The sequence below is a fragment of the Lissotriton vulgaris genome, chromosome 6 (assembly GCF_964263255.1).
Source record: "Lissotriton vulgaris chromosome 6, aLisVul1.2, whole genome shotgun sequence".
NCBI classification, from domain to species: domain Eukaryota; kingdom Metazoa; phylum Chordata; class Amphibia; order Caudata; family Salamandridae; genus Lissotriton; species Lissotriton vulgaris.
Window position 1 is genome coordinate 775,140,591 of NC_141694.1, and position 26,238 is coordinate 775,166,828.

Genomic DNA, 26,238 nt, shown 5'->3' on the forward strand with positions numbered 1-26,238 from the left:
AATGATGGATTAAACCCAGATCAGTTGACTGAGTGTGAGGGCTTGCAATGTTCAACACTCCGTCCATCATCCCCTTTGGTTTTGCTTTGTTTGCCTTAAGTTGGCAGGGTATGCCCAGACATTGGTCCCTTGCTCACTTTGCCACTGGAGTCAAGCTAGCCTGGCTGATGTCGGCTGATTAGCCAGAAACCGGTCCCAGGATGCTTGTTTCCAGTCCAGAGAAGATATGGCTTGGCAGTTCGGGCTGTTCTTTTCCCATGAGGCACAGGATCAGACTGATTTGCATATGGCCATGTCTGAACTGGGGTGGCAGAGTGAGCTAAAGAATGATGATGGATTAAACCCAGATCAGTTGACTGTGGGTGAGTGCTTGCAATGTTCAACACTCCGTCCATCATCCCCTTTGGTTTTGCTTTGTTCGTCCTAAGTTGGCAGGGTATGCTCAGATGTGGGTCCCTTGCCCACTTTGCCACTGGATTCAAGCTAGCCTGGCTAATGACGGCTGATTAGCCAGAAACCGGTCCCAGGATGCTTGTTTCCCGTCCATGGAAGATATGGCATGGCAGTTCGGGCTGGACTGTTCCCATGAGGCACATGGTCAGACTGATTTGCATATGGCCATGTCAGAACTGGGGTGGCTGAGTGAGCTAAAGAATGAGGGTGGATTAACCCAGATCAGTTGACTTTGGGTGAGTGCTTGAAATGTTCAATACTCCATCCATCATCCCCTTTGGTTTTGCACCATATTTTAATCCCCAGCACGCATAATTGAAATTATTGATTCAGGCTAATTTACATAATTGCAACCATAACATATCGATCGAGGTAAAACCCCTGTGGGTACCTTTTTGGTTATAAAAGAACCTCTCCTTCACTGGGCAGGCAAAGGAGACACTTCTGCACTGACACAGGGTTCTGCATGCTGAAACTTCAACACACAGCGGTCTGACATCCATTGTGAGGGATCCAACTGGGAACCAGGTGGGGGGGGGGGTCCTTCATTCTCTCCCACCAGGTAATGGGGTTGGCTCTTTCCTAGGGAATTCTTGGCTTTCACACCCACAAACATGTTTTAAACCTACATATAGGTTAGGTATATTTAGGTACACTTAGATAGGGTGTGCATTAGTAGGAGTACGCTGAGATTACAGTTTTAAATATGCCTGCATATATTCATTGCTTTAGCACCATGGTAGAAATATATCTACTGTTTACTCTTCCGGTGCTCGTAATCTTCTATATTTGCTTCTGTCTAATGGTTGTTGCAACACATATGTTACATACTAGAATGAAGATGGTTCTATAAATACTTATTGAAAATGTCCCCAAAGTTATTCTGTGCATCTCTCTAAGACTAAGTGAGCACAAGTGACTGAGTGAAAAGTATTGTACTGTTTCCATGATCCCTGAGGGGTCAGGGTTGTCATGTTCAGTGGTTGCCAGAAAGTATTTGCTCCTTGGTAAGATTCTGGGGCTTATGGTGGCACTGTGAGCTTGCTGGTGTTTTGGCCCACATATCCTGTGGGGGTGTCCGGAATCAGTCATGACACCAAGCCCTTAGTGTGTGTTGTCCAATAAATACTCAGATATATTTTTAGGAACTACAGGACATGATACCACAAACTTTGTTTGGCTCTTCTTTAATGGTCAAATCTGAGTAGTTCAGTCATGCTTTCGTAGAGAACCCTACTCACATTCAACCAGAGACTTCTGGACTGGGAAGGGAAATCTGCCCCAGCTGAGTAGGTACACCCTATGTATTGGCTGTAGGTTAAATCAAGCTTAAAGGATTTTAGTTCCCCACATTGTGCAAACGTTATCTCCTTTTCTTTACTACTTCCTCCTACAATGTCTAACAATGGGGATGCTGATACCGGTGGTCTGTGTACGGAGGATGGTGAGTAGGAAGGTGCTATTAACATTTTATAAAATAAGCACCTTCCTAGAATTATATGACTCTACAGACATCTCTATCACTACACTCTGGGAAACTCTGAAACCCTCATAAGAGGTAAACTGATAGCTATATCAGCTGGAGACAACAAGATTCGTAAAAAAAAGAGAGACCCCTTGTTTCATCAGGTGAAGAAGCTGGAGTGCATCCACTAATGAATGGGGGCTCCAGAGTGTTGCTCCAGTGAAATGCAGTCTTGGGTAGTGGGTATTGACCTAGACAGGGTCAAATGTGCAGCATTGGGATTACGACACTCCTTCCATGTAGAGCGGATAAATATGGGTGTCTCTTGGCCAACAAACTATAAATTCAAAGGCAGGCGACCTGAGTGCACTCTCTAAGAGCACCGGCTGGCAGTGAGATAATGAATGACAAACTTATAGCCTCTGAGTTTTGAGATTTTATAAAGAGCTCTATAAAGGGCAAACCTTAGACCCGGAATGCCCCTTCCATATCTACAAGAGGCAAACACGACATGACTCTCTCCGGTGCAGGAAGCCTCTTCAGACTGCCCACTCCAAATGGAAGAGATAATTTCTGCCATCTCCTGCCAAAAACCTTTGAAATCTCCAGGTGCTGAGGGGTTCCTGGCTATTTTTTAAAAAGAAATTTGCCACGCTTTAGCCTCAATCTAACCCAGGCTTTTTAACTCATCATGGGTCCAGGATCCATCCCTCCCTCGATGTTGACGGTGGCCATAGTGGTCGTCCCGAAGCCTGGGAAGGACAAACAGCAGTGTAGCTCCTACCACCCAAAAGCTTTTCTAAATAGGGATCTAAACTTTTCACTAGTATTCTAGCCACAAGACTGAGCAATTTTGCCGAAAATGATTGATGCTGAACAAAGCAGGAAATATTCTCCAAAGACAGTGCAGCAATAACACTAAATGCATTCTATATTTCATAGAAAATAGCAAAAAGCTCAAACAGGGAGACAATGTAATTAATGATTGATGCTGAGAAGGCTTTCAATCAGGTACACTGGCCATATCTTGAAGCAATACTATCTCATTTTGGCTTTGGGAAGAGATTCTGAGCATGCGCCCAAAGCAGCTGTAGTCATCCCAGCTTGACAGTTAGAGTGAATGGCTAAATATCTGCACCCTTTCTCACAGGCAGAGGCATGCATCAGGGGTGTCCTTTGTCGCCCCTGTTGTTTGCTCTCTATATGGAACCCATAGCCCAGTGGGTTTGGGATAACGCCAACATCACTGGGGTTAATAAAAGTGGAGAACAACACACAATCGGTTTATATGCAGTTGATGTCCTGGTGTCATTAGACACCATAGCATAGCCCTGCTGGCTTTTCTAGCCAGATTGGTCACCTTCACACAAGCTTTAGGTTTTCGTGTTAATGTTAGTAAATCTAAGGCTTAACAAAAAAAGCTTTATCACACTTGCACTCAAGGTAAGTCAATAGTTCAAAGTTGTTGCGTGCTCTAGGGTGTACCCTCCGATTTGGAGTACCAATATATCCAAGAATTGCGTAACCCAATATGGGTGACATCCCCTAGTCACAGCTTGGTCCCATGTAGGGTTGTAAGAGTTCAAAAACAGAAAGTTCAATTTCAATGATCCAAGATTTTCTTTATTTTTCAATCTTATTCAATATTATTTCATGGTTCCAATTTTCATATCTTGCATTTTCAAAGTAAATTATTATGCATCCAGCTATGTGTCCAAGAACATATTCATATCCAATGCATTTCGGCTGTTGAAGCCTTCATCAGGGATTTACAGCCAGATTCATCAATATCCCGATTTGCGAGTCCTTAATAGCGATTATTAAGGAATCGCTATTAATGACTCGCAAAACGGGATTCATGTAGAAATCGCAATATTATTTGAGATTTCTACAGCTTCCTTATTTGTGATTAGCAAATTGCTAATCGCAAATAAGGAATGACTCCCCATTCATTCCTATGGGCCTAAGAGGCCATGTAAATGTATACTGATGTTGCGCACACACATGTCCAAAGGACGTGTGTGTGTAACATACAACTTAGAAAAATGCAATAAAGTGCATTTTTCTAAGTTTTTGCTATTTACCACGAAGTCAGACTTCGCGGTAAATAGCGGCCAAAAATAGCGATTTCGCAATTCAAAAATGGGTCATGATTTGCATTTAAGGAATCTCAAATAGAGATTCCTTAAATGCAATTCCTCGCAATTTAGCGAATTCGAAATTTGCGATTTTTGCATTTGGGGTGATGAATCCCAAATGCAAAAATTGCGCTCGCAAAGGGCCAGATTCTCAGAATGTGGCCATTTGCAAGACGATTTTACAATGATGAATCTGGCTGATAGATTCTACAACCAAAATAGATAAATCATGCATGGGGGTATTTAGGAAAAATACATCATTTCAGTGGTTAAAGCAAAAAGAATAGTAATCATAGTATCAAGTTATATATCTACAACCAATAAATGCGAATGTTCAGATAGTGCCAGAATGAAAGTGAAATGCACAGGTTATATAAAGACACCGCGGGTAATTCAATTGAGTTCTCCAAGTAAAAAACAAGAACAAAAGATACGTCACATTGCAATCACCAAAAATAATAACCAAGTGTGTCAGATGGTGCCAGAATAAAGGTGAAGAGCTCGGGTATGTAAAATTTCAACAGATCTATGCGATTTAATCGTCGTGGTAAGAAGCAAACGAATATCTAATTGTGATCACAAAATCAATAATCAAGTGTGTGCCCAGATAGAGGAAAAAAAACATGTGTGTTCTCAATAAAGGTGCAGTGGAACGAATGTTCCATCTTCCGTTCGGTGCATATACTGCAATTAATTAAAAAACGGTCTTACTCTCCTATGTGTTATGGGAAGGAAAATAACTTACATGCAAGTGAACTTCAATCCTCGCTACGAAACGCCATTCATCCGAGTAAACTGGCAGCCTGCATAGCCGCGTTATCTATTCTAGCGCTAAAATCGAGGTAGGACTTAGCCTAAAATCTCAGAGGGTGAATCAAACCTTTTCTCAGTGGCCATCTTATAATGGGGTCATAGTGAAGATCTACAATATCAATATCAGTAACAGTGAGTTATTCGCACACTAAATGTATATAAAATGGAATAGCGATGATTTAGAATGACTAAGAGAATATCAATGATATTCAAAATGAAACGAAGGTGGATTGCAGATAACGGTGAATTACGGTGGCCATCTTGGAACGGGTCATATCCCTTCCTCTTAATGTGATATCCCTCAAACATAAAGATATATCAAAACGTGTTATGTGTATCATGTACCTACAGTACGACTGTGGAATAATAATTAACAATTAGTATCTAGTGAAAAATAAAGAATGAAAAAGATTGAAATATGCAAAAGTTACACAAGTATACATTGGTGTAGATATGGTCAGGGCGAAAAAAAGAATTAGCAAGCAATATCGATTCATGTGGGTATATCAGAAATCTATAAAAAAAACAGCTGTATTCAGTCCGGTCATTCATTCCAACTGGCTTCACTGTATCTAATTTGTAAGTCCAGAAATTTTCACGTTGTAACAACTTCTTGTTGTTGTCCACACCTTCTCTTTTTGCTAAAACTTCTAAGATTGTGTATCTTAGTTGACTTATGTTGTGTGATACCTCATTGAAATGAGCTGCAATTGTCGATTTCATCTGTTTATTACGGATATTAGATTTATGCTCATTCAATCTTGTTTTTATCTTCCTCTCAGTTTTCCCTACATAGCCTTGAACGCAGGGATATTTCAGTAAATAAATGACATTCATTGTATCACATGTAGCTGATACCTCTCTCTTTAAATCTGTTTTCCATTTCAGTTAATCTGATTTCTGCTTTCTGTTGATGAAACTATTCTTTTCACACGTATCATTTGAGAATATGGGAGATGCTTTTTTAAGGACTCCACATCACACAAGAATAGAGAACAAAGCATAAGACAATTGATTTACCTCTCAAAAAGGGCGATTAACCAGAAATTGCATGCAAGCACTTTAGTGAAATATCACGACGCGCTTGGAATACCTCGAGGATGAAGAACTACACTGAAACCGTCGCTATGTAAAAACTCCTTGAAGTTCAAAGAAAAGTGGTTCGCAATCTTAAACAAATGTTCGTTAGACCTCATCCTTCTGATAATCAAGGAATTATCGAATATTTTAGAGAAACTACAGAAGGAAATCTCGACTCTAACCAATGAAATACCGGAAAATACACTACCGGAAGATTGGACAAAAATATTAGAAGATATCAATATCCAACTCAATAAACACGTACAAGAGATTTATGATAGAAAAATTTGGAAGTTATGAAGAGACACCATGGACTATAAACTTGGGGAGGTGTATACCTGGGCAGAGGTATACGCCCGCCGTAGACAACAAAAGCCATATACCCAAAGCACTGACACAACGTGCACGGATAGTGACCAATCAACTAGACCAAGAATGACTGGTAGACCAAGACAACCTCAATCCACGGGATCGGAGCAAAAACCGGAAACTTCAGGACAGCGATAGATAACTGAACATCAAAAAAGTGCACAGTCTTCTTTTTTAGAGGTGGGCCAACAGGAAACAGAAGGCACAGGAGGAGCAAAAACAAAAGAAAAAGATGCACCGAATACTCGGAGCGTAGCCGCAGAGAAGAAGAAGGACAAAACGAAGAAAAATTTGAATTAAACAACTTAGTCATCAACATCTCAGACCATGATCTAGATAGGATCTCTATGGAAACATTGCAAAAGGGGATGACTTTTGTCCCGACAAAGGAGACAGACAAATTGGAATTGGAAATTAGTTTTTATAAACTAATGAGGAAACTACGATTAAGACACTTCTTCACCAACATTGTTACAGAGAGAAGTGACATGAAAGAAGATCAGCTTTTGGGCTTATCACCACACAGTACCTATACAGCACCATTGTCTCACAAAACATTGGACACCTTCGAAAATTTGGTAAGAATGGAATTATCCAAATTAAATTTCTCTAAAAAAACAAAACACCATAACCTGGCCCAAAAAGAAAATGAGGTTTTACAGAAAATAGCTCGGAATCCAAACATCATTTGCCTAAAGGCAGATAAAGGAGGCGCGATAGTCATAATGAACAACTCACATTATGAAAGAGAAGTTGAACGACACGTAACGGATACAAGCGTATACCTACCCCTGGATGGTAATCCGACAGAGCAATTTTTAAAACATCTTGAAACAATCATCATCAAAGCATACGACAATGGAGTGATCAATGAGAAAACTAAGATTTTTAATCACAAGTCATCCAAAAAGCCCGGTGATCCATATGTTACCTAAAATACATAAAGATCTCACGAATCCGCCATTTCAACCAATTGTGTCAACTATAGGAAGCATTCATCAACCGATAAGACAACTACTAGACAAACATCTACAACCTAGCGTGATGAGGATGAAGACATTTGGGAAGGACACGACCCACTTCTTAGAAATATTAGAGCAAATTCAAATAACTAGCGACAAACACATCATTCTTCGCAGCATGGATGTTAAATCCTTATATACCTCAATACCTCACCACGGGGGAATAGAAGCGATCGAACATGCACTGCTGAGTACGGATTTAGACTTAGATTTCAAAATCTTTTGAATGGAATTGTCACATTTCACGCTCTTCAACACTTATTTCAAATGGAAGACTCAATATTACCTACAACAGACAGGTACTGCGATGGGTAATTCGGCAGCTCCTGTATATGCGAATATCTACATGGAACAATTTGAAGAACAATACATCCTAACTCAGGAACCATGGATATCACAGACTAAACTCATATTGAGATATATAGATGACATGTTTATAATATGGACTGGATCAGAAAGAACACTTGTAAATGCCATCTCAGTATTGAACTCAAGAGATGAAAGAATCCAGTTTACATCTGAAATTCATGAAAACAGGATTACTTTTTTGGATGTAGCATTTCACAGAATGCGAAGTTCATTTCAAACAGACATTTACCGGAAACCCACAGACCGAAATAATTTACTTCACCATAACAGTTTTCACCAAGAGTCCTTAAAAAAGCATCTCCCATATTCTCAAATGATACGTGTAAAAGAATAGTTTCATCACCAGAACAAGCAGAAATCAGATAAACTGAAATGTAAAACAGATTTAAAGAGAGCGGTTACCCACCAGAGGTTCTGAAAGAGGCTCGAACACGTTAAATATTAGGCATTTTAATAGTCTAGTACAGTTTGGACAAAGGCTGAAATAGTTGCTCTACTGCCCCTAAGAAGAGAGCGAAGGAAGGATGCCTCTGAGGTTATGCAGATAGAAGATGCATGAAGAGCTGACTGCAGAGACTTGGGAGCCGACCCTGAACTTAGTATCAACCTTGATTCCTAGAATTTTAATGACACTACTAGGAGGCGGAAAAGGTATGAAAGAGTTTGGCCAAAAAAATCTTCACCCGCCCAGACTTCTGCCATGCTACCATGGAGAGGAGATGGTGGCTAAGACAGCTGATACCCTCATTCCAGGGCCTGATCTGCGACGCCTATTTATTGTACCCATCTCGTCTTGAAGTACGGGTTATTGTGCAAGTTAGGATGTTTTTTCCCGAAATTAAGGCCCAATTGTACTTAACAGAACTGAGGGAAAAGAAGGAGAAAAGAATATCTAGCTCTGCGATGTAATTAAGAAATGAGGGACAGATGTCTCGTGGGTTTGGTGCATTGAGCTCATCAAGAAAAATCTGAAAAAAAGATTTAGGAGGTGCAAATGATAGCACAAGCACAGGGTTGGATGCATGAGGGGGGGACCTGCGACTTGCTACGGGCTCGAGCTGTCACATATAGGTCATGACTGACATATTTGCCTGTAAGGGGGAGGGAGGGTTCGGGGGTGGGCCCTGACAGGGGCAGGGCTTGGCTGGGGTGGACACAGAGCAGAGCACAGTTGGGCACTCAGGAAACACGAGTGACCACAGGAGGTGTAGCATACTAAATAAACTGATTGAAAACAAGAAAGCTGGGAACTTAGAAGGTACTAAGAGGAATATGAGCAGTGACTTGACGGATATCAGGTTGGGACAGGCACCTGATGTGTTTTAATGCGTATACGATTAGTCACGCTGAATGTATGTGGGCTAAATGATCATTTCAAAAGGCAACATTTCTCAGTAATCTTAAGGGCAATGCGGGTAGATTTTATATGCTTGCAAGAGACGCATATTAAGAAGATAAAGGGTTATTTATTAGAGCAGTTGGGGTTTAATCTAATAGCCTGTTCAAGGCAGGGGGCTAAAACTAGTGAGGTGGCTATACTCTCCAGGATGAAGGACGTGGTAGTTAGAAAAAAACTTGAAGATTGATAGGGTAGATGGGTATTGGCAGAATGTATGATCAATGGCGCCTCGGGTTCAATTTATGGATCAACTGAGGATGACCCAGAGGTATTCGAATTTTTGGACTCAGAATTAGCTTCTTGGTCTGCACCTGTTATTCTCTGCGGTGACTTCAAAATAAATGGGGTTGGAGGTTTGGATATGGAACCAGCAGATCAATACCCGGCCAGAAAAAAAACGTGTCGAGCAATCGTAAGCCTGGCAAGGAATAATTCTTTAGTGGATGTTTGGGCAAACCTGAAGCCTGATGACCCTGATAGCACCTACTATTCCACCCCACATAAGATCTGTATCAGGCTAGATTATTTCTTCATTTCTAACTGTTTTTTGTCATAAAGTCAGATTGAGAAGATGACTCGGATTATCTCTGACCATAACCCGATAATCTTAACCCTAGACATTGCAAAGGTAGTAAGGTATGAAGGTATATGGACTTTTGAGCAGGGATTATTAAAAGATAGAAACTATGTTCGGCATATGAAGGAGTGGATTAAAGGGTATTGGGAAGTTCATAGAGGTAGCACTTCTTCAGGGTTCTCCTGGGACGCTTTTAAGGCAGGTATCCGTGGTGAGACATTTAGTTTTAGCTTGTATAGACAAAGGCGGGAACAGTTAAGATCTAGAAAACTGGCCAAAGCAGTTACAGACGCAGAGGAGCCTATATCTAGTAAAGTGGCATACCTTAGCAGTTCGCTCAAGGCAGAAAACTGCTTTAGGCGAAATCAAAGGTATCTCGGATGGGAGCGGGGGAATGCTCACAGATCCAGATGGGATCCGAGAGGTATTCAGGCAGTTTTATGCAGAGTTAAATGATGAGGATCAAACAAGAGATCTCTTGGAAATTCAGGATTATTTTAGGGACATTTCTGCTTCACTTCTCTCTGAAGAAGATAGGGAAGTGCTAGATGCGCCTTTGGCTGCTGAAGAAATTCTCACCGCTTTGGCAAGCCTCCCATCTGGTAAGGCGGGGGGCCTGATCAGATCCCGATTGAATTTTATAAAACTTTTAGGGATGTAATTTCCCCAGACATGATAGACACAGTGCAACAAGCTCAGTTAGAGATTTTGGTTTTAAGCTCCTGGACAGGTGGATATAATAGTTATTCTGAAAAAGGGGAAACTATCTAAAGAACCAGGGTCTTACAGACCGATAACCCTGATGAACTCTGACGCGAAAATCTTTTCTAAGGCTATGGCACTCAGGCTATGTAAGGTTATTGGTGCGCTTGTTAGCCCAACTCAGCATGGATTTCTCCCTGGGAGAGACACCACATGTGCAGGGTCATTACTCTCTTTGATGCCACGGAAGTCCCAGGAAACCCTATGGCAGTGATGTTACTGGAGCCGAAAAGGCATTTGATCGGATCTCCTGGGACTATCTTTGGTCAACTCTAGAATGGTGTGGCATCCGAGAGGGCTTCATTAGGGCTATCCAAGCTTTGTATTTAACTCCCACAGCTCGAAATTGAGTGAATGGTGGATATACAGCACCTCTAAAAATCAAGCAGGGCACAAGGCAGGGATGCCCGTGCTCACCATTGCTATTTGCATCATATGTTGATCCTTTACTTCGCAAGCTGGAGGCAAATAATAGGATTCCTCCTATTAAGACCCATGGCGCGGAATGTAAAATATTGGCTTACGCCGACGACGTTGCCATCGTTACCCCAGGGCCTGCAGACGCCATTGTAGAGGTGGAGTTGGAAGCTTTGGCATTTGGCCGGGTGTCAGGGTACGCCTTAATTGGGCCTAAGACACAGATAATAAAGAATAACGGGGTGGTGTGCTTTGATACGCTAGTGGTGGACTCTGGTGTCTACTTGGGGATAATTATCTCAGCAGATCTGGATAGAGTGGTGGATAGGAACATTGAACCTATAATAACCAAGGCTAAAAAGGACTAGGATAGATTGCATAACCTTCATCTCTCTATAGCAGGGCGATGTAACATAATTAAAATGATTCTTCTGCCAAAGTTTCTTTACCTCTTTAGAGCAATCCCACTTACATTTAAGGCAAAATGGTTCACATTATTGGAGCAAATGATGAATAGATTAATATGGGCACAGGGAAAAACTAGAAAGGCTTTAAGCTTTATGGCATTGCCTAGGGAAAGCGGAGGCTGGGCTGTCCCTGACTTGAAAATATATTATTGGGCGGCATCCCTTCAATATATGTCTGGCTTACTAGGGGGAGCAGCATCTGACCCAGAGATCAGTTCACGGTCTATAAGTATATACTCGGTATAGCTCGGTGGAGAGGCAGATAACTGTTTTCTGAGGTATACAGATCCCAGTTACTTTAAAAGAACTAAATTTAAGACCCTGATGGCTGCATACAAGATCTGGACTTCATTTATGAAAAAAAGTGGACTGGGCAGGATTAATGCCTACACTCGATTGTGCAAGAACTGTTCTCTCCCGAGAGAAATATTTGCAGACTCTGTTTTCTCAGAATGGGGGTGACGCAGAGTAATGAAACTGGGGGTTTTGAAGGGCCCGAATGGAATTTATCAGTTCCCTGTTATTCAGGGTTTTTTTTGGTATTGATAAAAGGAATTTTTTTAAGCACTTACAAGTTAGGAGCTTTCTAGCTAATAAAAAGGGTGGACCTGCAGTGTTTGGGAAAAATAAGATAATGGATGTTATCGAGGGCAGTATAGATTGCACTATAAGAAGGTTCTATGCTGAGCTGATTGCGATTAGAGAGGACGATCTTGGAAAATACGAAAGAAAATGAGCTGAGAAACTGAGGGTAGGACAGGAATGCTTTCATCTCTCGTCATAGCTAGGGCGAACTATCCTATGCTCAGCGGCATTACAGGCCCAACACTACAAAACAATTTACTCATTGTATTATACACCAGCAAGGATTGCACAGTGGGGAGAAACAGCGGGCATTAGATGCCCCCACTGCGATAGCTCAGATGCTGAGATAGTTCACGTTTTCGCTTCTTGTCCGCGCTTGCAGCCACTGCACAGTGCTATAGTATCTTTTCTAGAGATATCATTTGGAATTAAGATTTTCCTTACACCATCGATAATACTGCTAGGGGTAAATAGCGCTGATCTACAATGCCCGCAATGCCATTTTATATTTTTGGCTATGGCAGTCCTTCGAATTTGTGTCACAACGGCACGGCTTGACAAAATCCCACTAACATTCCAGCAATGGTTGGCTAGATTGCTCTCTGTTTATAATCTTGAGAAGGAGATATATGCAAGGAAGGGTAAAAGGGGGAGAAGATTAGGGCTAGGTATATAGGAGCCTATTTCTCCCTGGAAAGAAAATCGATAAGTTCATTTTTTGTCTGCTTTTCTATATCGTCACGATGCAGCGCGCACAACGAAATTCGATTTTTTTTCCGGTACTTACCTGAAATCATCCGTTTCCTGCATTTAACAACGTCCACCCTGACCCTCCCCCACCCCACATCACCGCCCAGTGGCATGCCGTACACATGCCATGGCTGGCTATAGGTAATTACTAACCCAATACAAAGGAATGATCCACACTGCAAAAAGTAAGCACTTTTCAGAAAAAATTGAAAATGCCAGGAATAATTCTAAAAAACTGTTTGCTACAGTCCAAAAACTCAGCCAGGTGCAAGTTCAAAAAGATAATACAGTGGATCGAACCTTTTGCGATACCTTGGCTTCCATCTTTTGCAGTGAGGTTCTATGTATTTACGACAAGTTTACATCGGAATCTGGAGCGGATACTTTCACACAGTCTATACTCTGTGATGTGGGTATAAGGGAGGTACAGGACGCTAGTGTTTCATTTATCTTTCACCCTCTCGTTTCAACTTATGATGCAGGAAGTTTGGATCTTTATGTTCCTAATAACTCCAGCAGCCTTGACTCTGCACATCTTTCTGAGTTTCCACCTACAGCACATGAGCAGATCATCAAACTTCTTTCTGCTGCCAAATCAGGTTCACCGTTAGACCCATGTCCTCCTAAGATTATACTCTTTGCGATTGAGCCAGTAGCCTGCCATCTTACAGAGATATTTAATCTTGTTCTTAAAACTGGTATTTTCCCTAAAAAATGGAAAAGACTTATTTTAATAAAAAACTTGGATAAAGCAGACCCAGGAAATTGTCCCATTGCCCGTCTGCCACTATCGTCAAAATTCATTGAAAAATATATAAACCAAGAATTAACTTCATTTATTCTTAGTAATGACATTCTGGATCCATCTCAATATGGTTTTCGAAGTTGACATAGCATGAGCTTGCACTGAACACGGCGACAGAAGAAATCAGGCGCTCTGTAGATAAGGGAGGCATGGCGGCACTGATCCTACTGGATCTTTCAACAGCGTTCGGAGACGGTATATCATAGCCTCTCATTACAGCGAGGATGCCATCCTATCGATGTTTAATTCCTTCCTCTGAGACCGGGAATAATTGGTGGAGATGGATGGCCTTAGCTCTCAGAGTTTCAATCTTCCGTGTGGGGTTGCACAGGGCTCGTCCGTGAGCCCGACTCTTTTTAATCTTTATGTAGTCCTCTTTGCCAAGCTTATCAAATCCTATAGATTTGCTATGGTGTCATATGCTGATGACACTCAGATTATAGTGCCCATTTTAAATCACTCCTGACCACAGTCCATAACTTCCACGCCTGTATGAGACAGGTAAGTAGATTGATGTCAGAGAACTGAGGGGGGCCGCCAATGTCAGCACACACCACCGGCACCTGAGATGAGGGGGAGTGCATAGGGACTGCAAGCCGGAGCATCCTCAGTGCCAGGAGGCGCCGGCGCTGTTTTTCCACGCCCAAGGGCGCGTAAATTCATCCTGTGGCTCCCGCAGCGCAGGGCTGTCTTGCCCGGGCCATGCCCGGGCAAAACCTGGGCCAAGGGCGGGCCCGTCTGCGGACAGACTAGGCTGGGCCCCCCTTTTTGGTCTTGTAGCCAGGATTCCCTCTAGGATCTGACCATGGCAACTACGGAGATTTAACTACCAGCCAAAGAAAGTGGTGAATTGTCCCACTACACACCCTCCTCCATGTTACAAGCAGGTAGGACTGTTTCTTGTTGGTGACTGGCCATAGTTTCTGACTGATTGGACCCGATTAATACCTTGGTAGCATTGCTTGCGGTTGATCTCTTGTTTGGAGGGATAGGAGGACCTGTTTGCTTTGCTCTCATCTTTATTACCTTTATTCAATCGTACAGTTTTTTTTAAAGTTTCCGTCTCTTGATCATTCAGTCATGGTCACGCACAAAGTTGCATCGCTTTCAGCCTTGCTGAAGGGAAAGACCGTCTCCACTGCTTCAGTAACTACTATGCATTCTTTTTTGCAGCGGGTAGCAGCAGTGTTAGATAAGGAGATCGAGTAGGTTAACAGGCGTCTCTCAAGGTCTCCAATCAGCACTTCCATTCCTCCTCTCATACATATTATTGCACCCCAGATAGAGGGCAATGAAAACTCTCTAGCTTATCCAGTAACTGTGGGTTTATTGAGGTCTCACAGGTCGGCGATGGGGCAACTAGTGTATTAACAGCCCCCACCAAGCAAACGCCAATGCCTCTTCTGCCTGTCACTACAATATGCAACAAGGGGGGTAGTGACCCTATATTTCCACAGGGAAATGGTTTTAATCTGACCAGCAAGCCGACTGATTTATTCCCAGCTTCTAGAAGTGAAGATGTAAACCTGGTCCCAAAAGGGAATCTGCGGTCAGGCATTGGCTCTAAACGAAAATCTCAATCTTTTTTTTTTTTTTTCAAAATGAGGTCGCACACTGCTCGTCCCATCAGCGTGTGACCCCGGAGCATGATGGTCTATGTAGTAGGTATTAGCGGGTGCGCTTCTACCCGAGTCTTGAGTCTTGAGGGTGTTCACTGATGTGCTTGCCATCCCTGGACACGTGTTTCGAGGTTATTACCTCTCGTCAGCAGGGATTAGACGAGTGCACGGGGTTGCTGCGTGGGCTGCCGAAAATATTCATAGGTCCAGATACCTCTTATGGTGCGCAGGTGCGTTGTCTCGAGGTCGTCACCTCCACTGGCTCAAGGGAGCCTGTATAAATAGTATTTCCAAATGAGGTCGCACACTACTCGTCCCATCAGCGTATGACCCCAGAGCATGATGGTCAATGTAGTAGGTTATAGCGGGTGCGCTCCTACCCAGGTCTTGAGTCTTGCGGGTGTTCACTGATGTGCTTGCCATCCCTGGACACGTGTTTCGAGGTTATTACCTCTCGTCAGCAGGGATTAGGCAAGTGCACGGGGTTGCTGCGTGGCCTGCCGAAAATATTCATAGGTCCAGATACCTCTTATGGCGCGCAGGTGCGTTGTCTCGAGGTCGTCACCTCCACTGGCTCAAGGGAGCCTGTATAAATAGTACTTCCAAATGAGGTCGCACACTGCTCGTCCCATCAGCGTGTGACCCCGGAGCATGATGGTCGATGTAGTAGGTATTAGCGGGTGCGCTTCTACCCGAGTCTTGAGTATTGAGGGTGTTCACTGATGTGCTTGCCAATCTATTGGGGGTAAAGCGAAGAAATCAAAACGCAACATGGTCTCTAAACCCCTGTTGCTGGCCCCAGTACCCCCTACTCCTAATAAACCACAGATGCAGTCTGTAGCACAGGGGGTCTTGGAGCAAGGAGTAATGGCATAAGCGAGAGAAGGGATACCCCTGTACAGGCTAATGTCACTTTATTGCTCAAGGTCCCAGATGATGGGCAGCAGAGAGGGTCAGTTACTGAGATTTCCAGTAACTGACTTACCGCCCAAATCCACCCGCATGTAGTAGTTCTGGGGAATGTTCCATCTCTCCCCTGTGGGATTAACGAGGATTATGGCCAGTTAAAAAACAAAGTATTTCACTGGCTATCTAATAACACATTTTTGGGTACACGGGTGGCTAAAAATATCATCATGGTGTTTCGAGTCAGTTGGATTGGTAGCTCGTGTAAACTGGGTACAGGCGATTATGTTATTATTAACTCTGATAGTCCACATCTTGCGGGTAGGATTTTGTCTAGGGACATATACCCCGCTTTTCCAAAGGTTGAATCTGTTGTGAGGGCCTTACCATTGGGCTTTTTCTATAAACCTGTATCCCCTGGGGATATTCCTAGGAATGTTTCCATGGAAGTTCCCCAAGATGGGTGGTCACAAAGATTTCCACCTGCATTTGCGCAATTGCCTATACCATTAGCTCATGCAACATCGCTGCCAGGCTGCCAGTTTATCGCCCCTCCCAATTTGGAGTTAAGTAATATATTCTCCTCATTTGCTGGGTTGGAGGAGTGTGATTAACTCAGGAGCCTCACATTTTCTGGTAATGAGTTTGATTCTAATAAACAGCATTCCCCAGTGGTAACAGAGGGGGACCCATGCTTATCTGCTAATACATCATATGGTGGAACATTTCGGGCTTAGATAACAAGTTTCATGATCCATTTTAGTTGCAATTTGTGAACCAATTTTCTGTGATTTGTTTACAAGAAACATGGTTGGTGGACTGTGATTTATTCTTGGAGGGATACAAGCTTTTTTTTGTGCCAGCCTCCCCCTCTGTGGGTGGAAGATCTAAGTGTGGCCTTGTTACTTATATATCCCTGGCGGTTGACTGCCAGATCCAGGTTGTGCCATCTCCAAGTCCAGGGATTAAGGTGCTGATATTAAAAAGGGATACTACAGGATTGGGTCTCATGCATTTTTTATAACTCTGTGGCATGCCCTTCAGGTGTCTGTTACATTACTATCCTGGGTTCATTCATAATGCAGTCCTATGGTTCTAATCTACACAACCTAGTGCTTTTGGGTGATTTTAACATCCATCCTTGTGGAGACCCAAGGACAACTTGTATTTCTGATTCAGGCTGCCCCCAGATGAGGGGGATTCCCTTTGTACATCTCGCCCAGGGGGAATTATTAAATTATTTATTAAAGGAATTCGATTTGCTGTCCCTGATGTCTTTATCCGACCTGCATAGTATAGCTCCCGTCCTATCTTTAAAGGGAGAGGTTGTCGTTCTTTTATAGATTATATTTACATTTCATCCTTTTTGCAAGCTTTATTTTGCGCGTTCACTACCTTGGAAAGTGTCTATAGTGACCATAACCCTGTGTGGTCCGCTTTTATCATGAAATAGTAGTGAGGAAATTAAGGGTATGCTAAGACCAACAGACTGTAAACAACAGCTTAAATGGGCCCAGATCTCTTCAAATGAGTTTTATTGTGCAGTAACAGAATCCTGTGCTTCCGAGTTTGCGCTTTGTACCTCTCAGGGTATTCCCCCAGGTGAGGTTATCAGTGCGTATAATTTTATCTCCATTAAACTTGGAGAAGTTTTAAGTGCACCTGCTTGTAGAGTTGCGACGTCTACTCCCAAATGGTTCGATTCTTCATGCTCCCAGGCAGCGAGAAAGTTGAGGGAAGCCTTGACAGCTAACCCGAGAAACCAATCCTTGGTTCATGTGTGTCGCAAAGAGTATAAAACAAAATTAACCACACGGAAGGGAGATCTGAAGGAGAAGGCTTGGATGGAGTTGGTTGAGTCGAGTACCCTTAGGAACAGCTCTAGGTTTTGGAGCATTCTTAATAGGCCACTCTTTGAGCATGACATGGGGCGGGGGCTTTAGACTCGCATATTACAGACGAGGAATGGGTGCTCCTTTTTAAAACAATACATGAAAACCCAATGGACCAAATCTTTCTGGCAGGCCGTCACATGGACGCCTCTGCAATTATTTTTGAACAGGGAGAGGTCGAGGCTGATATTGTAGGGTTAACCGCCAACAAGGTTCCAGGACCAGACGTATTCCTCCTGATCTTTTTAAGTCTGACTCACTCTTTTGGGCACTGGTCCTTAATGCTGTGTTAACCGCAGCTGCTCGGAGTGGTTGCCCTGAGTCTTGGGCCACCTCTACTATAATCCCCGTCTTCAAGAAGGGTGATCGAAATGGCACTTATTGCTATAAGCCAATCTCACTTCTTGATGCAGTGGTTAGAGGTGGTGGGTCGAGTACTTTTACAAAGACTTTCCACTTGGGCGGAAGAGCATAAGATCTTGTCAGATGTCCAGTTTGGATTTCGCCCTGGGCAGTCTACCATACAAATGCCTTAATTTAACCATTGTTTTAAGTAAATACACTGTTGCGCGTCCAGGCACTGTTTACCTAGCCCTCATGGACCTGTCGTCTGTATTTGATTGTGTGAACAGGGTTAAATTGTGGCAGTTCATGAGGGTTATGGGAGTAGAGAAGAATATCTCCAACTTTTTAGAGGACCTTCATAGGTCAACCAAGGCCAATGTCAGATTTTCCCAGAACCTTCGCGTCTCACGGGACTTTGATATAAATAGGGGAGTACTGCAAGGATGTATCTTGGCCCCATTTCTGTTCAATCTTTACATCAATGGCCTTGACAGAGCCTTAAGAGCTACAGGGGTAGTTTACCCATATGTAGGTTGACCTGGTCTTCCCGTCCTTCTATATGCGGATGACGCAATCCTTTTATCGAGAACCGCTAGAGGTCTGCAATCCTTGTTAGATGCCTTTTCCAACTTTATGGCGAATATCGATCAATAATTCAAAATCTTATGTAATACAGGCAGGGTCTCGTCTCCAAAAAAGTTTTCAATTCAGAGTCGGCCCCCCTAAAATCCCCGGCACTGACGCTTTTTTCTTTTCTCTGGGTCCTAATGGATGACCAGTTAAAATGGGGGTCATTTTTTTTTATTTAAAAGGGGGATTTGGCCCAGGTATTTAATTTTGCTTCTAAACTAGGGAAGAGACCAATTGCAGCTATGCTGAAAATGTATCAAAGCAAAAAGTGTGGCTATAGCTAGTTATGGAAGCAAAATTTGCAGATACTCTTCAGGTGGCTGAGAATACTTTTCTGAAGCACCTGTTGTGTGTTCCACGTAGTTTGTCTAACCTGGAGGGCCATGAGAAAATGGGGGTCCCCCTTTTAAGTCACACCCTGCCATTACGCCCACTTGTGTTTTGGTAGAGGTGTTGGTTGAATAAGGCATTAACTCTCAACCTCTTCATTTTGAAAGAGTGTATGTGTCTTGACAATGTGGCCCGAATACTGTGGCTTAAATATATCAAAAGTAGCCTTGAAGGTTTAGGGTGTGCTGATTTATACTCTAATCCTGAAACTATCGTAAAGACGGATGTGGAGATAATTAGGTAATCCTTCCTCACTCTAAGGAAACTGGAAAGAGATGAGCGGGAACTATGGAAACCAAGTGTTTGTATTTTTTTAACTCTCAAAACAACTCCATCAACTGAACCTTATCTCTTGGGGTCTTTATCCACACATGAGAAGTTTTTATTGACTAGGTTTCGGATGAATCTTTTTCACCTCCTGCTTGCAAGGCCGAGAAGGTGCAGTAGAGGACAATTGTTGGCTCCCTGTGGCTGCGACGGACAGTCTCCACAGGATCTGCAACATTTTATGCTTTTTTGTACTAAATGATGGATTAAACCCAGATCAGTTGACTGAGTGTGAGGGCTTGCAATGTTCAACACTCCGTCCATCATCCCCTTTGGTTTTGCTTTGTTTGCCTTAAGTTGGCAGGGTATGCCCAGACATTGGTCCCTTGCTCACTTTGCCACTGGAGTCAAGCTAGCCTGGCTGATGTCGGCTGATTAGCCAGAAACCGGTCCCAGGATGCTTGTTTCCAGTCCAGAGAAGATATGGCTTGGCAGTTCGGGCTGTTCTTTTCCCATGAGGCACAGGATCAGACTGATTTGCATATGGCCATGTCTGAACTGGGGTGGCAGAGTGAGCTAAGGAATGATGATGGATTAAACCCAGATCAGTTGACTGGGGGTGAGTGCTTGCAATGTTCAACACTCCGTCCATCATCCCCTTTGGTTTTGCTTTGTTCGTCCTAAGTTGGCAGGGTATGCTCAGATGTGGGTCCCTTGCCCACTTTGCCACTGGATTCAAGCTAGCCTGGCTAATGACGGCTGATTAGCCAGAAACCGGTCCCAGGATGCTTGTTTCCCGTCCATGGAAGATATGGCATGGCAGTTCGGGCTGGACTGTTCCCATGAGGCACATGGTCAGACTGATTTGCATATGGCCATGTCAGAACTGGGGTGGCTGAGTGAGCTAAAGAATGAGGGTGGATTAACCCAGATCAGTTGACTTTGGGTGAGTGCTTGAAATGTTCAACACTCCATCCATCATCCCCTTTGGTTTTGCACCATATTTTAATCCCCAGCACGCATAATTGAAATTATTGATTCAGGCTAATTTACATAATTGCAACCATAACATATCGATCGAGGTAAAACCCCTGTGGGTACCTTTTTGGTTATAAAAGAACCTCTCCTTCACTGGGCAGGCAAAGGAGACACTTCTGCACTGACATAGGGTTCTGCATGCTGAAACTTCAACACACAGCGGTCTGACATCCATTGTGAGGTATCCAACTCGGAACCAGGTGGGGGGGGGGGTCCTTCATTCTCTCCCACCTGGTAATGGGGTTGGCTCTTTCCTAGGGAATTCTTGGCTTTCACATCCACAAACATGTTTTAAACCTACATATAGGTTAGGTATATTTAGGTACACTTAGATAGGGTGTGCATTAGTAGGAGTACGCTGAGATTACAGTTTTAAATATGCCTGCATATATTCATTGCTTTAGCACCATGGTAGAAATATATCTACTGTTTACTCTTCCGGTGCTCGTAATCTTCTATATTTGCTTCTGTCTAATGGTTGTTGCAACACATATGTTACATACTAGAATGAAGATGGTTCTATAAATACTTATTGAAAATGTCCCCAACGTTATTCTGTGCATCTCTCTAAGACTAAGTGAGCACAAGTGACTGAGTGAAAAGTATTGTACTGTTTCCATGATCCCTGAGGGGTCAGGGTTGTCATGTTCAGTGGTTGCCAGAAAGTATTTGCTCCTTGGTAAGATTCTGGGGCTTATGGTGGCACTGTGAGCTTGCTGGTGTTTTGGCCCACATATCCTGCGGGGGTGTCCGGAATCAGTCATGAAACCAAGCCCTTAGTGTGTGTTGTCCAATAAATACTCAGATATATTTTTAGGAACTACAGGACATGATACCACAAACTTTGTTTGGCTCTTCTTTAATGGTCAAATCTGAGTAGTTCAGTCATGCTTTCGTAGAGAACCCTACTCACATTCAACCAGAGACTTCTGGACTGGGAAGGGAAATCTGCCCCAGCTGAGTAGGTACACCCTATGTATTGGCTGTAGGTTAAATCAAGCTTAAAGGATTTTAGTTCCCCACATTGTGCAAACGTTATCTCCTTTTCTTTACTACTTCCTCCTACAATGTCTAACAACGGGGATGCTGATACCGGTGGTCTGTGTACGGAGGATGGTGAGTAGGAAGGTGCTATTAACATTTTATAAAATAAGCACCTTCCTAGAATTATATGACTCTACAGACATCTCTATCACTACACTCTGGGAAACTCTGAAACCCTCATAAGAGGTAAACTGATAGCTATATCAGCTGGAGACAACAAGATTCGTAAAAAAAAGAGAGACCCCTTGTTTCATCAGGTGAAGAAGCTGGAGTGCATCCACTAATGAATGGGGGCTCCAGAGTGTTGCTCCAGTGAAATGCAGTCTTGGGTAGTGGGTATTGACCTAGACAGGGTCAAATGTGCAGCATTGGGATTACGACACTCCTTCCATGTAGAGCGGATAAATGTGGGTGTCTCTTGGCCAACAAACTATAAATTCAAAGGCAGGCGACCTGAGTGCACTCTCTAAGAGCACCGGCTGGCAGTGAGATAATGAATGACAAACTTATAGCCTCTGAGTTTTGAGATTTTATAAAGAGCTCTATAAAGGGCAAACCTTAGACCCGGAAAGCCCCTTCGATATCTACAAGAGGCAAACACGACATGACTCTCTCCGGTGCAGGCAGCCTCTTCGGACTGCCCACTCCAAATGGAAGAGATCATTTCTGCCATCTCCTGCCAAAAACCTTTGAAATCTCCAGGTGATGAGGGGTTCCTGGCTATTTTCTAAAAAGAAATTTGCCACGCTTTAGCCTCAATCTAACCCAGGCTTTTTAACTCATCATGGGTCCAGGATCCATCCCTCCCTCGATGTTGACGGTGGCCATAGTGGTCGTCCCGAAGCCTGGGAAGGACAAACAGCAGTGCAGCTCCTACCACCCAATAGCTTTTCTAAATAGGGATCAAAACTTTTCACTAGTATCCTAGCCACAAGACTGAGCAATTTTTCCGAAAATGATTGATGCTGAACAAAGCAGGATTTATTCTCCATAGACAGTGCAGCAATAACACCAAATGTCTTCTATATTTCATAGAAAAAAGAGAAAAGCTCAAACAGGGAGACAATGTCATTAATGATTGATGCTGAGAAGGCTTTCAATCAGGTACACTGGCCATATCTTGAAGCAATACTATCTCATTTTGGCTTTGGGAAGAGATTCTGAGCATGCGTCCTAAGCAGCTGTAGTCATCCCAGTGTGACAGTTAGAGAGAATGGCTAAACATCTGCACCCTTTCTCATAGGCAGAGGCATGCATCAGGGGTGCCCTTTGTCGCCCCTGTTGTTTGCTCTCTATATGGAACCCATGGCCCAGTGGGTTTGGGATAACGCCAACATCACCGGGGTTACTTAAAGTGGAGAACAACACACAATCGGTTTATATGCAGTTGATGTCCTGGTGTCATTAGATACCCTAGCATGGCCCTGCTGGCTTTTCTAGCCAAATTGGTCACCTTCACACAAGCTTTAGGTTTTCGTGTTAATGTTAGTAAATCTAAGGCTCCCACTCTATCGCACAGCAAAGCACAATATAGAATGGGCACCATACTTGGGGATCCAACTGACTTCCTCAGTTTAAACAATCACCACATTGAGCTATGGGTCTTTACTTCGTCAGCTTAGAGACGACATATCCAACTGGGAAACACCACTGACTCTCCTGGCACGGACGGGTGGTCGCCCTTAAAATGATAGCGTTACCTAGGGTTCTATATCTTTTCCAGCCCCCCCAGGTGACACCCCCTGCAGGGATGATACAGACCTTGTAGTGGGAAATTAATCACTTTGTCTGGATTGACAGAAGACCATGCATGTGAAAAGATCAGAACTATCAACCTTTTAGATGCAGGGGGGCTGGGTTTACCTTACCTCCAGCAATTCTATCAGGCAGCGTAGCTCTGATACCCTGTAGAGTGGAACAGAGACGAGTTAGAGAAACACTGGCTATTCCAGGATAGTGCAATAGAATGGTTACACTTATGGAAGGTCCCCTTCTTAAAAAAGAGACCACATTATCCAAGGAGCCTCTACCTGTCTGCCAACATCATTGCAACATTGGAGGTTTTGGAACATGTGGGGGTCCATCAGTCCTCTCGTCATTCCACTCTCCACTGCACCAATTTTAGATAATACTGACCAAGTAGCGTCTGCCCATGATTATGGGCGGATGCCGCTCTGTGGGTCATATCTTTGACGAGGAAGGAAGAATATTTTTTGCCCTGTTACATTCATACTACACACTACCAGAGTCAGAGAGAATGCATTATAAGCAAGTGCACCATTGGCTGATGCACCCACTAAATTGCTCCGGGATACAAACACCTCAAGCCCTATGAGATTGGCTGGTAACGAAAACATCTGATGAATGGCTCATCATCGAATTGTACAATATCCTATGTCAATCCTCTCAGCCCCTGTCAAACACAAGTCAGAAACTCTTTGGGAGACAGAATTAGACAGGCAATTGACCTTGAAATAATGGGGAGAGGTCTATTATAGAGAAAGGAACACATCACTTAATACTGCCAGCATTGAAATCGCCACCAAGAAAGCCAATTACTGGTACCTCACACCGGTGCATTTCCACAAAGGTAATCCAGAGCGGAGTCCAGATTGTTGGAGGGGTTGTGGTTCCCATGGTACACTGCTACACTTGCTATGATACTGCCCCATAATAGTGGGGTGTTGGACCAAAGGTTTAGACGATATTGATTTACACTTAGATACACAACTCCCCAGGTTACCCGCTTACTCAATTCTGGGATTTCGCAATCCTCTTACTTTTCTATTAAAATCATGATGGGGAAAGGCAGATAGGACTGGCCTTTGGAGAAGCATTCCAGAACATACTCTTTCATTGGAGCACAGGCGGTATACCTGCACATCAAGGATAGCTTCACCACTTATGAGACATATTCGGGATGAAAAAGATCTCTTGTCTCGCTCTCTTACAGCTCAGAGTTCTTCATTTGGGGAGCTTTGGTGACCATTCCTTGCCCTCCAATAGACAGAATTTCGGGAGGTCAGTTGTCTCAAGTACCTGCCATACTCTGATTGAGTGATGTCACTCCCCCTGTCCCACTGATAGATACTACTTTGGCAAATTGTGCAAAGGTCTCTTGTGTTGTAACAATAATCTTTCGCTCCACTGAGTACTAAGAAGATTTTGTTGGGGAATTGGTTTATCTGTTGATGTTGATGACACCATAAACTCCATACGCTGAGCGCTGCGATGCTCTTTCTGTTTCTACACTCAACATGAAATTGTGAATAAAGAGATTGACCATTAAAGTGGCATTATCAAAATTGCAATATAAAATCTGACTTCAACGCCCGTCTACTTTTTGCTGCCACTGCTGTGGGGACCAGAGATGCAAGGACTACATTTGCCAGCCTCCTTTGTGGCTCGCTGCTGCCAAGCCACCCTCTGCGCCCGGAGGCGCTTTATAACCATCTGCATGCTCTCTCAGCACGGGAGGCGCACGGGACGCGCACGGGTGTGCCCTGGCGAAGACCAGGAAGAAGGGTGGGACCGTCTGCGCCCAGAGGTGGCCAACAGAGGCTGGGCTGGGCCATCACCCTAAATTGTGAAACAGGACCTTCAAAACCAAAGTAAGAAGAAACATATTTGCATGTTTGCACAACTGGTATTTTATTGATGCCTCCTTATTTTTTCCTTTTTTTATAATCATGAGAAAGCGTAACTTGCAGCTGTTGCGTCGGGAGCAACAATAAAAATGCCAGACTGAGCGAACCCACAACCAATTATTTAAATACTGCTATGGGCCTAATTCACAGCGAGATCATTAACGTTGAGGAGCGTCTAGCAGCTACCAAAACAGCTCTAACAGTAGTAACTAAAGGAGCAGCATTGATTGAAAAAACATTGGAGCCTGGAACAGACATAAACTTACAACAAAAGGATATAATTGTCGAATTACATAACCCAACACTGTCCTTTTATCAAGGACTGCAAACGGGCTGTAGTCTCTAATTGAGAAATTCGCTGATTATATGCAGGAGAAGGATTTGATATTAAATCTGAAAAAAGCCTTCAAGATGGTGTGTGGGAGGGGAAAAATAAAGACTAGGACCCATCCCATAAATAATTTCCCTATTGTGACAACAAACTCTTTTGTTTGTTTAGGCCTAACATTTACAGCAAACTGACCCAGAGGAGCCCATATTGAACAATGTAAACTAGAATGTAACCGGATCACAAAAGCAATTTTTAGATTTTCTAGGAAAATAGGTAAAAAACCTATTAGGGGAATGATGGCACTGTATAAAAGCAAGTGTCTATCAGGAACATGCTACAACGCTGCACTATGAGGAGCAACAAACCATTTCATTCTTCAGACCCAAGAAAACAATTTCTTTACGGAGATTGTTAGCTGTTCCTAAGTCAACCCCCATTTATACCATGCATAAAGAGTTGGGTGCTTCGTACATTAAGGATTTTACTAGTCTAGCCAGTTTAAACACCTGGCATGGAATATGGAGCAAGGAGGGTCAAAATATACCCAGGATATTATTAAGGATTGCCTTGCACGAGAAAATGGGAACAAGATTCCATGGTTGGTATATATTAACAATCTCTTAAATGAATGTGCTGAAAATGTGGCTCTTAACAATCT